Source organism: Bactrocera neohumeralis, chromosome 5, assembly GCF_024586455.1.
Source record: "Bactrocera neohumeralis isolate Rockhampton chromosome 5, APGP_CSIRO_Bneo_wtdbg2-racon-allhic-juicebox.fasta_v2, whole genome shotgun sequence".
NCBI classification, from domain to species: Eukaryota; Metazoa; Arthropoda; class Insecta; order Diptera; family Tephritidae; genus Bactrocera; species Bactrocera neohumeralis.
The window spans coordinates 42,465,243-42,480,091 of NC_065922.1; positions in this window are offsets into that span (position 1 = coordinate 42,465,243).

Here is a 14,849-nt window from a genome sequence, read left to right on the forward strand (position 1 = left end):
CCGAACCAAATCACAATAATGAAACTGTCGCGACATAGTATTGCCTTCTTCTACCCAGCTTCGAAAATTTTCGTCCGCCACAATTTTTAAATATCACAGCTTGTGTACCATGAGGTCAGTATCCAGTGAGAACTTATGGAAATGTGGCGAGATAAATTTTCATTATACAGACCTAGTCGTTCTTCCCCTTCGCTCTTTGGTGGAAATTGAATATTCCAAGTGCAGCCAAGTCCTCCTCTACCTGGTCTATTCAACGGTGTGGAGGTCTTCCTCTTCCTCTAATTCCCCCGGCGGGTACTGCGTCGAATACTTTCAGAGCTGGAGAGTTTTCATCCATTCCGACGACATGACCTAGTCAGCGTAGCCGTTGTCAATGTCTCTTAATTAGCTGAACTATGTCAATGCCGTCGTATATTTCATACAGCTCATCGTCCAAATATGCGATATTCGCCGTAGCCAATGAGCAAAGGACGTTGTCATCGTCCATGCCTCTGCACCACATAGTAGGACGGGAAAAAAGAGTGACTCGTAGAGTTTGGTAGGGCTTTACCTTTCAATTCCCTACTCAGCCCGAAGTGGAACCTGTTGGCAAGAGTGGATTTCGAGGCCGACATTATGTTTGGTGTTAATAATGGTTCCGAGATAGACGAAAGTGTCTACGACTTCGAAGGTATGACTGCTAACAACGACTGTTTGTTTGACGACAGGAGAAATTTCGGCTTACCCTCGCTCACTACCAGACCCATTTGCTTCGCTTCTTTATCCAGTCTGGAGAAAGCAGAACTAACAGCGCGCTTGTTGAGGCCAATGATATCGATATCATCGGCATACACCAGAAGTTATACCCTCTTATTGAAGATTCTGCCTTATCTATTCATCTCTGCAGCTCAAATTATATTCACCAGGAATAAATTGAAGAAGTCGCACCATAGAGAGTCGCCTTGTTGAAGTATCGTTTGGTATCAAACGTATCGGAGAAGTTCTTCCTGATCCTGATGAAGCTTTTAGTATTGCTTAAAGTCAGTTTACACAGCCGTATTAAAATTAGTGAAGAGGTGGTGTGTCGATACTCTCCTCACAGGTCTTTTCCAAGATTTGGCGCATAGTGAATATCTAGTCAGTTGTTCATTTTCCAGGCCTAAAGCTACTCTGAAAAGGTCCAATCAGTTTGGTGACGGTTCTGTTTTAATCTTTCTCGTAGTACGCTCGATAGAACCTTATACGCGATGTTAAGGAGGCTTATGTGGCTTGTGGGGTCTAACTTTTTGTGGATTGGGCAGAGCACACTTAAATTCCAATCGTCGGGCATGCTTTCGTCTGACCATCCCACAAAGAAGATGATGCATGCTCCTATCAGTTCTTCGCCGCCACATTTGAATAACTCTGCCAGCAATCCATCGCTTTGTTGTTCTTCAGACGGGTAATTGCTATTCGAACTTCACAGTTCTCTTGTACCGAGTTGCTGACAAGTGCTCTCAGAGAACAGGAGTGCAAGCCGAGTTGAAATCGTTCGGCTATCTGTTGTGATTGCAGCTTATTGACGTCGAATCTTCTTCCTGGTGTTTGTTGACGTGCGTTTTTTGGTACACAAAGGTGGGTGAGGATCTTGGCTGCAACAAGATAGTGTTCCGAGTCGATGTTAGGATCTTCTTATGCTGTAATCTAGTACTACAGATAACCATATTTCGCGCCCCGGCGAAGTCGATCAGCCTCAACCAATTTGGGGATGTTTCACGATAAAGGCTGAATTTACCGACCGTTGGCCCAAGGATAATGTGTTATATAACAATTTTGGACCATGTGATTTCAAGATGTTGGCTTTAGAGCTGACTGTATGCAGGTAAAGTAAAATTATAATGAGAAATGGAACTGATTATTAAATTAAATGTTTGCTGGAAAACACCTCTCTTAAGGTTAGCGTTTGGGGAACCATGAACTTAGAATTCGAGGAATTAAAACGTCTGAAGCCTGTTAACTTTACTTCAAAGAATTGATGCCTGTTAACAATCCCGTGGGTGTGGATTCTAGACTTAGCTCGCTTATCAAGGAAGTATTTACATGGAAAATCTGAAATTGCTTTCCTAGTATGCTATATGAGTCTAACAAGTGTATTGGTCGTGTACTTCACACTGTGAACGCGTTTATGGTCGAATTCCCAATTTTAATTAAAAACACTTCAAAATGAAGCTCAAACTGAGGTCGTTAAAATTTACCCTAGTGAAACTTTTTCATACTTGTATATGTACTCGTATATGTGTAACATAACTTTAATATGAAAGTGGCAGTCTTCCGTGTATACATGTGTGTATTCATAAACTATTCTTCTTATCTACTATAAATTTAATAGCCGCCGTAAAAATCAGCCAAGTTGCGACGATATAGTAGTCGCATGCTACCGACCTCACCAACGGACAGCGAGTAGAAAGGAGTTGATTTCAGTTTAACGTACATACATGTACGGAATTTTGCAGTAAGCGCGGTTGATATCAACAGCAGCGTCGTCATCAGCACGGACGTCATCAGCATCAATTGTGCAGCCAAGCGAGGAACTGACATTGCCACCAGCGCTGTGGCGCACGTGTGGATGCTACGGACATATGTAAGTGTGTGGTATTAGTCATCGCTTAAGCTCTCGTGGTGGTTTAGTTTCATGTTGTGAACATTTCAGCGCCAACGATGTTATAGGTGCATTGCCAACAGCTCAACCCATATTCGGGCTATGTATGCACCCAATAACAACAGTAACAAGCCACAAATTCAGCAACAACCGTAAGCAACTGCAGTAGCGCTTCATGATGCAACGCGACGAAAGCTTCATATTTGCGTGTACCTATTTGGAAATAGATACGTCTGTGAGTAACCAAAACGCTTTTGATAAACTAATTTGCTTAAAAATGGAAATATAGTTCCTACATTGCACATAAAAATACACCAAGCGATTCCACAGCTCCATAACAACGTGGATACGTTTGAAAGAAAAATACTAGTGGAGCTAAAGGATTTATAATATACAATTCCGAAAGGAATCTTCACTTGTTATAAGCAAATTACTAGAAACAAATGAGGAACCAAATAACAGTGGATACTTCCACTCAATACACATACGTATATCACCTGTATTCCTTGCTTACTTTGTCTGTAGCAGCCGCTAAGGTTGGACGTCCTTTTATAAGCTTGGCGATTTTCGCCTCTTTCGTGACCAAATACAACACCGTAGCAATGGCGCAACCTTGATATTCGACAGACGTGGCTCCATGTTATATTTTCAAAAATAAACAGAGCTCTCAAGGGCCGTGGTTTTGCAAGCATACATGAAAGGTTGGGAAGAGCTAATTTCAGATGCAGCCGAAAATTGTATACTCTTCGAACTTGCAAGGATCGAAGCCGGCTAAATACCTCAGGTGTTGAACAAACTTCATATTAACAAGTAAGAAAGTTCGGGTGCAACCTAACATTTTATATTCTTGCAACTTTGCAGGAATCAAAGTCAGGGAAATACCTTACGATGTACAACGTCAACCAGAGGATCGGAATCCAAGCAATTTTATATATACATACACCATATATATACGTATATTTTCGGCATCAGATTTGTTAGAAATACCAAAATCATTATACGTAACCTTTATACGAAATCAGCCGAATGTTCGAAAATCCTATTAATGCTTATATGGGGGGTAGGTGAAGTTTTCGCCTAGTTGTATTTATTTTAGGCACAATATTAATTACACAGTACAACAGCTAATCTGGGGGGTGAGAAATTCCAAGTCAGGGAGATGGTACTAGGTCAGAATAGTAAAACCCTCAAAGGGTTTGGCGTTCGTATGTGTCAGTTTTTTTTATGACCTTTTAAATTTTTTCTTACATATGTTATAGTGAACTAAAATTGGGTACCAAATATAGTGTGTAAAAGCTGCTACAACCGTCTAATGGATTGAAAAATAGATAATAGTGGTTCGCGAGTTATGTTAAACTACGTTTTTGCCAAAATGTTACAACTAAGCGAAAATGCATCAAGATAAGGAAAAAATTTAAAAGGTCATAAAAAAAAACCCTTTGAGGGTTTTACTATACTGACCTAGTACCATCACCCTGACTTGGAATTTCTCACCCCCCAGACAATAATCCCAAAAATGTTCCACAGTGTTATGGGTCAAATACGTTCTGAAATTTTGATTGAGATAACTCAAATAATGGCGATATATCCAGCATAAAATCACCAGGAAGCTCGAAAATCTTTATATTAGGTTTATGGAGGCTCGGGAAGTATTGACCCGATTTCACACATTTTGAATACACAGAATTACTACTGCACGAAACGGATTCTGTCTGAATTTCTATTGCATATTTCACACATTTACCGATATTTTCGAACAAAAGTCAACTATAGATACTGGGGTCCACAAATTCGGTATCTAGGGTCTTGAACAGTTTTGGTTGGATTTGAACAATATTTTGTCATAAGGTGGCATACACTAAAGGCATTATTCGTGCAACGTTTAATCTCATTTTAACAATTGCATCTTGATATGTGTACTGGAAAGTAAAAGAAAGTGGAATTTAAAATTGTATATAATGGGAGGTAGGCGTGGTTATTGTCCGATTTCAATCATTATCACAGTATGACATAGAAACATGAAAGGAATGCCACGTTCCAAATTTTGTCAAAATCGGTCAGACGGGTCCCGAGATATTGGATTTCACCAAAAAGTGGGCGGTGCCACGTCCATCCTTCAATTTCGCACCGGCTCCCATAAAACTTTTTCATACTATCCTGGCGGCAAAATTTTACGTTTCTGACGCATTTAGTTATTGATTTATCCCGCATTTTTGAACAGTACCGTTATATGGGGAGGCAACGGGATTTTCATCCGATTTCATCCATTTTAACACTGTCGGTAGGAGCTCTTGTAATATTCGTGCTGGGCGAATTTGGTTGTTGTAACTTAAGTGGCTTAGGAGATATGTAAACTAAACTTATTAAAGGGTGTGGCCACGCCCACTTTTTCAAAAAATTTGCCCACCCATTGCTACTGCGGACCTCTGTGCCAAATATGAGTTTTATATCTTAATTTAATGATTAGTTATGGCACTTTATACGTTTTCGGTTAATGGCGATTTGTGGGCGTGCCCGTGGTCCACTTACGCCCATCCACGATCTCGAATTTTTTTTATACTAAGGAACCTGTATACCAAGTTTCATCAAGATACAAGGTCTGTCGCAAAAGAAACAGAACTTTTTAAATATAACTGTTTCTGGTGGCGCCACCTATTGGTGGGTATATGAAATAAAAAGTTTGATCTCTTGTTGACATTTCGTTAAAATTTTAAGACAATTGGATAACTACAGTCGATGTTATCGATCAAAAAGTGACAGCAGCTTTTGGTCATCGGTCGTAAAATGCACAGAGCAAATATTAAATTTTGTTTTAAACTTGGGAAAACGTTTACTGAAACATTTCAAATGATGAAAAGAGTTTATGGTGATCAGTGCCTATCCCTTAGTAATGTGCATGAGTGGTTTAAGCGATTCCAAAAAGGTCGTGAGGACCTCTGTGACGATCAGAAGTCGGTCGTCTTCAGAAGTCAAAAATAAAGACAATGCTGATTTGTTTTTACGATTCCGAGGGTATTGTACACCGAGAGTTCGTCCCACCTGGTCAAACGATTAATGCTGTGTTTTACCTTGGTGTTATGAAGCGTCTTTTGTCACGCATTCGTCGTGCTCGACCACAATACCGTGAGGCAGGTTCCTGGCGCCTGTTGCACGATAATGCGCCGTCTCATCGGTCGACGCTTGTCACTGATTTTTTGACAAAAAACTCCATATTAAACATTAATCACTCAAACTACTCACCTGATCTGGCGCCCTGCGATTTTTACCTATTTCGAGAACTTCATTTGCCCATGAAAGGACACTGGTTTCAGGACATTTCAGCTATCCAAAAGGCGACGACCGATATTCTCAAGAGAATTCCGAAAAATGACCTTAAACACTCATTTGGAATGCTAATTGACCGGGCTAAACGCTGTATCGAGGCACAAGGAAACTACTTTGAATAAAAAAATATAACTTTTGAAAAATATTAATTTTTTGTTGTGTTTTTTAACAGTGTTTTTAACAGTGATACGAACAACCGTTAGGTGAACAAAACTATAATACTCTGTAACTACAGGTTGGAAGAGTACAAAAATTATTACATAATCGACGAAATAAGAAAACATACTTATCGATGTATGGGATAAAAACTCAGCCGGAAGTTCGAAAATTTTTGTATTAGGTATATGAAGGCTCAGGGAAGTTTTGACCGGATTCAACCTAGTTTTGAGATATAGACATACTATTATCAGGAAAGGATTCTTTCCTTACGTCAATAATATATCTCACATATCGATAATAATTTTTTTTTTAATAATTGACAATGTTTAAGCCTGAGATGGCAAACTTTAAAGGGATTATTCGTGCAATTTTTTGTTACGATATATTAATTGGTGTTTAAAACGTACAATATACAATGCAATCATCCTCTAGGAACAATGGAGGTCTACGTGGATTCTTATTAGTAGCCTCTTCAAATATTTAGAAAGATACCAATTACCCTGTAGCTATAATTGTTTTGATAAATTTGCAGTCTGTTTTTGGTGTTTTGTGTTCGGAAAACAAAAATAAGTACGCAGAAGCATTCGGAATGTTAACTGTGGCATATGCTGAAACTATCGTAGACAAAAACAAATGTTCTCTGAGGGTCGAGAAGATGTGGCTTTTTGGCTAAAAACATCACATTAACTGGTGCCGCAATCACCGCATTCCCCAGAGCTGACCCCCTTTGACTCTTTTGTTCCCAAAACTGAAAATACCCATTAAAGTACGACGCCTCTCTACGATTAATCCATGGAAGGAGGAGCTAAACAAGATCATAAAAAAATACTTTTTTTTAACTGTTTTGAGGATTGGAAAACACGCTGGCAGAAGGAGGAGGGGGATTGTTGATGATTGTTTTGCAGAGAAAAATTGGTATTTATGAATAACTAAACATTTTCTTAAGAAATACAAAATTAGCGAACCTTTTTGAACAAACCTCGTATGCACACATCAATAATAGTCATAGACACACATTTGTGTATGTAAGCGCCATCGCCAGCATGCCACAAGCTCTAATTAGCTACTCTGTAAATTATGTGGCGCTTCTGCTGAATTGAGAAAGAGTTTATTTGCCAAATTTGCGTGTTTGGTTTCGGCTTAAACACCTGCGTGAGAGTGAGTAATGTGTGAGATGTTTAGTGAATTGCGGGTTACCATTATTTACTATTTATTTATATAAACTTAATTGTAAAGCACTTTTTCTAATTAATTGCAATCTCTATTTATTTATATGTGAGACTCACAAATAGCACAACTTTTCTTCTTGATTGGCGTAGATACAGCTTACGCGGTTATAGCCGAGTTAAAAACAACGCGCTTCCTTTTCGCTGGGGCCAATTGGAGATTCCAAGTGCTGCCAGGTCCCTCTCTTCGATTTCTTTCATTCGGACGTCATCATCTAGCCAGCGTAGCCGCTGTCTCTTAATTCGCTGAACTATGTCAATGTCGTCGTAAATCTCGTATAGGCCTAATTTTAATAATGAAACAAGAAAAAACGTTAACTTCTGCTGCACCGAAGCTAATATACCCTTCGCAGGTGCATTTCTTTTAGTAACTATGTGTCCAGTTTGTATGGAAGCTATATGCTATAGTAATCCGATCTGAACAATTTCTTCGGAGATTACATTGTTGTCTTAGAAAATAATCTACACCAAATTTCGTTGAATATATCTTGTCAAATGCAAAAGTTTTCCATACCAGCACTAGATTCCGATCGTTCAGTTTGTATGACAGCTATATGCTACAGTGGTCCGATATCGGCAGTTCCGACAAATGAGCAGCTTCTTGAAGAGAAAATGACGTTTACAAAATTTCAAAGCGATATCTTAAAAACTGAGGGGCTAGTTCGTATACATACAGACAGACGGACATGGCTAAATCGACTCAGCTCGACATACTGATCATTTATATATATACTTTATAGCGTAACAAACTTAATATACCCCGTCCAGGGAATGAATGTCACTGTTTCTTTTACTCAATTATCTCCATCAAAATTAATATGCGCCATAGAAAAGTTGAAATCATATACATAAATACATATATATACATAAATACATTCAAACATACATCATTAGTAACAATAATATGCAAATGTCGGTCTTCTTCTTCATCATAATTTCAGCTGACATGCTTTCGAATATAATAAAGAGTCTCATGAAGTCTTCGAATTAGCAGCGTTTCAGTAACTGCGTATTAACATCCGAAAAATTAGCAGCGTGCTGAATGATTTTTGATGAAAATAGCAAATATAATATGTGTCGTTGCATTCAATTTTGTGCCAACAGAATTAACAACTCGTGACTATATTTATATATATGTAGTCTGCTTTTAGGCGCCGCAAGAATCAGCTACGTATACAGATAATTTTGAGCAGGCTCGTGCAGTCTTTGACTTAAGCGTACCGCCACAAGTATGCGTTCATCTGCATATTTACTATATATTGTACGTATGTCGGAGTATAAATATATAAATTTATGCAAAATTACGTTCGCTCCCAGCGCGATTTGCACAAACAAATTACCGGCTTCAGGCAGGCTGTTGCTTTTAGCCAATCTATGGCCAATATGTCTGTATATACAGGCGTACCTATAAGTCACTGCGTCTGTGCAAAAAATTAATAGATCAATTAATTGCTTCGAAGACAAATCAGGCTTTTTGTTGGCGCTCGACTAAGTACTCCGGCGGGCTGCTGTCGGTTGTCAGGACATGATAAATTTTACCATAAATTACCCAATGCAGTGTGTTTAATTCAGATTCGTAAACGCAAAAATGTAATTGTAAGTGTGAGGCGTTGAATAAATGTTTTAGTTACGTGTGAGCCAGATTGGCATAATATCTCATCTGTAGAATGTGCTAACTTAGCTGATGAACGCACGGAATTCCCTAATGCAGATAAGCTAAAACACATATGTACATGTATACACATATGAAACACTTCGAAAGCAAATGCTTGTTGAATTTAAGAATATACAAGGTCTGCCGCAAAAGAAACAGGACTGTTAAAAAAAACAACAAAAAATTAATATTTTTCAAAAGTTATATTTTTTTTTTTATTCAAAGTAGTTTCCTTGTGCTTCGATACAGCGTTTAGCCCGGTCAATTAGCATTTCAAATGAGTGTTTAAGGTCATTTTTCGGAATGCTCTTGAGAATACCGGTCGTCGCCTTTTGGATAGCTGAAATGTCCTGAAACCAGTGTTCTTTCATGAGCAAATGAGGATTTCCAAATAGGTAAAAATCACTGTGTGCCAGATCAGGTGAGTAGGGTGAGTGATTAATGGTTAATATGGAGTTTTTTGTCAAAAAATCAGTGACAAGCGTCGACCGATGACACGGCGCATTATCGTGCAACAGGCGCCAGGACCCTGCCTCACGATATTGTGGTCGAGCACGACGAATGCGTGACAAAAGACGCTTCATAACACCAAGGAAAAACACAGCATTTATCGTTTGACCAGGTGGGACGAACTCTCGGTGTACAAACACCCTCGGAATCGTAAAAGCAAATCAGCATTGTCTTTATTTTTGACTTCTGAAGACGACCGACTTCTGATCGTCACAGAGGTCCTCACGACCTTCTTGGAATCGCTTAAACCACTCATGCACATTACTACGGGATAGGCACTGATCACCATAAACTTTTTTCATCATTTGAAATGTTTCAGTAAACGTTTTCCCAAGTTTAAAACAAAATTTAATATTTGCTCTTTGTTCAAAATGCATTTTACGACCGATGACCAAAAGCTGCTGACACTTTTTGATCGATAACATCGATTGTAGTTATCCAATTGTCTTAAAATTTTCACGAAATGTCAACAAGAGATCAAACTTTTTATTTCATATACCCACCAATAGGTGGCGCCACCAGAAACAGTTATATTTAAAAAGTTCTGTTTCTTTTGCGACAGACCTTGTATTATGGAAATAAAGATTAGCAATATTTTTGTGACTTTATTATTTGAGAAGCAAATGTAAACAAAAACGTTGAATGTCATGTGAACACCTTTCATTATCTATTTGGTTTACTATATAAATAAATTTGGTAAATTTGAGGCATTGTAAAAAATGATCCCTGAAACGGTGATATACCTATATTCAAACAAATAAAATATGGCGAACGATTATATCATAAATGTGGTATTAAAAATGTATAAAACATGTATTCAGAACCTTCTCAGGAATGAATGAAAGCAGTAGAACAGATGGTAACATAACCAGTAATCACAATGAAACATTCGCTTGTTTTTGTTGTTGTAATGATTACCCAGACCCTGCTGGGTAGAAAAGCTATAAGTTACTTGTCATCGAAATCACTTAATGGTAGGCCCAGTCAAGAAGTTGTTTCAACGAGTTAGGATTGTAGGGAGAGGTGAGTTGGTTTCATTGGGTTACAAAAAGGCGATTAGTGTCCTGCGGGAACTCATTGCACGCAGCTGAGCTGGGGTCACTTTTTTTTCACGCGGCGATTCGAACTCTTGTTCTGCTGTGGGTGGTTTTTGGACTCTAAGCATGCTATTCATGTACAGGGTCCAGGGACACTCGAAGTGTAACCAATTAAAAAAACCATAAATTAGGTTTGGAAAATTATTTTTATTTATTTTAAAGTACAAAATGTGTGAAAATAATCATAAATTCAGGACCAGTTCACTTTTACTCGATATGACCACCTTTTGCCTTAACTATGGCCTTGAGACGGTCAAAAAACGAATCGCAAGCTGCCCGAATGTGACTTGCCGGTATTTCGGCTCACCCACGGACAATGGCTCTCTTCAGCATCTTGAGATTGGTTTATTTTTTACTTCGGACCTTGCTCTCCAAAATGGACCAGAGAGAACAATCCATTGGAGTCGCATCTGGTGAATTCGAGAGCCATTGTGTGGTCGTAATGAAATTCGGAACGTTGTTTTTCAGCCATTCTTGGTTCACTCGCGCTTTGTAAGACGGTGCTGAGTCTTGTTGAAACGTCCATGGTTTGCGACTGAAATGTTTGTTTGCCCACGGCTTCAAAGCAGCCTCCAAAACACTTTCCCGACAATAGGTCACAATTACTTTGACGCCAGGCTCGATGAAAACAATTGGAGAGCGCCCATCTGCGGTGACAGCGGACCATTATTTGTGGCGGGTACTCTCAAGTCTTACTTGTTGCTGCTTCGGTGTGAGATCATGGGCCCTTTGGAACTTGTAAGGCTTGACCTTGATCTCATTTTTCAATATGCGTCGGATGCTGCGGTTGGATATTTTCAGTTAGGGTTGTGTGCGGAGTGAAGGAGTGCAGAGACGGTTGTTTATCGCCGGAATAAAGCAGTACCTCAACATTTGCGTCGATGATTATGAAATCGACGCAAATGTTGAGGTACTGCTTTATCCGATTTTAAAATAGGGTGGCCATGGATTGGGCAGGGGAGAGTTTTATTCTCCTAGCAGTGAATAAACGAGAAAGATCTAAAAGATTGGCATTCACATTGGAACACAAGACATCAATTCCATTACCCGACATCTATATCGTCTAATTATCTGTGGGAGCTGCGGAATGTACTGATGAAACAGTAGAGGGGAGAGAACACCAACATGCGGAACCTCCTGTTAAACTCTTCCCTCCGTCCAAATCGGGAAGGACCTCTCCGAACTGTTCAAAGCCAGATGAGGTTTTATTGTGATCCTCTCTGCGAGATACGCAAATGATATTGAAATAGTGTCCTTAACAACCGCCAGTGCAGCCTTTTCCAGCTTAGAAACCCAGAGGTTGCACACTTAGCCTCCTACTTCACTGTTGACAGCTTTAAATTAGAAAAATGGATGACTTTGTCTATTTTGAAACCAGCTTAAGTTCCGCCAACAATTTAAATCAGGCAATTATGCGCAGAATAAGTCAGGTCAACATGTGCTACATTGGGAGCGGTAAGCAATTGAGAAGCAGATGCCTGCTCCGTCGAATAAGAATTACTGCGTATCCTATAAGTCTCTTATCATTCCCATCCTTTTTTACGGCATGGAAACATAGACCAGGATGAACGGAAATGCGGTAACCCTTACCGCATTCGACATACTATTCTCCGCAAGATCTTTGGAGACGTTCGGGTGAGCGATGAATGTCGAAGAAGAGCCATACGGTGACATGAATATAGTTGAGTGCATAAAACCCAATGAATGCCCATATTGTACCAATAGAAAATTATGTTCCAGCGAAAAACGCTTTCGATTCGAGTCTCATAGATGGACAACGGAAGCAAGGGCGTCGTTTATGAAAAAAAAACATGCAAAAACACCAAAAAACCTCCCATTAAAGCGAAGGTTCCGACAAAAGTCCAAATGGAAAATACATTTTTGAGAAAACCGCGTTTAGAGGGCTTATAGCCTTTTCGCTCAGGATTTAATTAATCACCATTGACTAACCAAACTTTGCTCGGTTAAAGCCCTAATTTAGATCGACTTATCATATCAAATAAAATATTATTGTGCTACATTACATTCATAATCGAGATGGAACTGGAATACAGTTCTGCGGGTTGCCGTTCACACTGAAGATTAGGATGTATTGAACTCGTCGATTGTTGTCCAGGTTGTAAATTAGGTTGTGCTCATTGATAAATTAGCAATCAGCTGATAAATTGTAATCATTAAAAAAAAAAAAAAAAATCAAGAACACAAGCAAGTATAACAGCTGATCGTTAAGCGAGCTCTTCGTTTATCTACCAGCCTAAAACTGGTTTCTTAATTATAATCTTAATGTACTAAATTAATTTGGTTTTGTGAAAGGGCTATGGTGGCGCCCGTTCCGAATTCTTCGACATTGCAACATATAGAACAAGGAATCATACTTTTTTTGCACCCTGCTACCAATTAGATATACAAGAGAGTATTTGAACCCAAAAAATATTAGAGATAATCAATTAAGAATATCCTGGAGTCATTTATATTTAATTAAAATCTTATCTCTTAGACCTTAGATCTTCCTCTTCCACTGCTTCTTCCGGCGGGAACTGAGTCGAAAACCTGCAAAGTTGGACTGTTCTCTTCCATCCGGACCACATGACCTAGCCAGCACAGCCACTGTCTCTTGATTCGCTTAACTATGTCAATGAGGCCGTATATCTCATACAACTCATCGTTCCATCGAATGCGATATTCGCTGTTGCCAATGAGCAAAGGACAAAAAATATTGTGGAAAACCATTCTCTCGAATACTCCTAAGGCCGACTGATCAGACAATGTGACTGGTTATGCCTCTGCACCATATAGCAGGTCAGGAATGATGAGGGACTTGTAGAGTTTGGTCTCGAGACTGAATTTTAGAAACCTTTACGTCTCAATTGCCTACTCAGACCGAGGTATCACCGTTGGCAAGAGTTATTCTGCGTTGAATTTCGGCGCTGACAATGGTTGTGGTGTAATACTGCTTCAAAGATAGACGAAATTATCTATGACTACGAAGTTATGACATCGAGAGTGCGACGACTGTTTGCTTTACTTCCTTATTAAGTCTGGAAAAAGCAGAACTAACGGCGCGGATGTTGTGACCAATGATATCAATATCATCGGCGTACGCCAGCAGCTGTACAATCTTATAAAAGATTGTGCATTCTCAATTTAGCTCTGCAACTGGAATTATTTTCTCCAGCAGTAGATTCAGGAAACCTCGTTAGGTAGCGAACCGCTCGGAGATGTCCTTCCCGATCTTGATTGAACTTTTGGTATTGCTCACCGTCAGTTTACACAGCCGTGTTAGAGAGCCAGGTAGCTTGATGAATTTTTCTATACTTAAATCTAGTACTACAGATAACCATATTTCGGGCCCCGGCGAAGACGTGTAGTTGTGACTAGACATTTATCCACCGGAGTTAGAGTCAATACACATTAAATGTCACAAAGATCTACTCGCCTCAGCCCTTGTCCCGCCCATCGCATTTCTTCGACTGCGGTGTTGTCAATCTTTACTCCAACGAGGACATCAACCAGCTGGGCAGCGGCACTCCAATTGAATGCGCTTAAATTGTAATCTCTAACACGTTTGCAGGGGACTCTCATCCAAGACTATTTTCTTCTTTTTTCTTTGGGAAAAGAGAAAGAGGGATGGTTCGCCTTCTCACTTTAGATCGCCTGTTTTTTGGCTACCGAGAGGATACTTGGTTTAAGATGGGAAATCGTGATCTGCTTGACCCATTTGTTAGAGAATCGTTTCAGGCCACTCCCAAGTGAATGACGCTCAGAGAACTTTCCCCACTTGCGTGAACTTCCATACATGGCTCCATCCTTCATTGATATTTTGAAATTTTACAGCTTAAACCTTGGGACTTTATTTTTTATGAACCAGGTACGAATGGAAAGGAAAGTTATATCAGTACTTCCGAGTTTTTTTAGACCTGACCTCCAATAATGTTGCTATATATTATTTATAGTTGTGCTTCATTTGGTATTCAGATGTAGTTCCATAAAAAGTACTCACTGCTTACCGTTTTAACATTTGTGCGCTCATAAAAAAATGGAAAAAATGCTAAAATATCTAATTTCCCTGTACTTGAAAGTTCATTTGTATAAAACAATCAGTTCCTAAAGCCAAAATCGAGAAAATTTACCTCAATATCGTAACAAAACCGCAGAGATTTAAATTGGACAAAATGAGAACAATAACAAATTGCTCTTTGTTCAGAAACACTGCGGGTGGGGACGCGTGTAGGAGCCTTAAATTTATACGTTAAACATTTCCA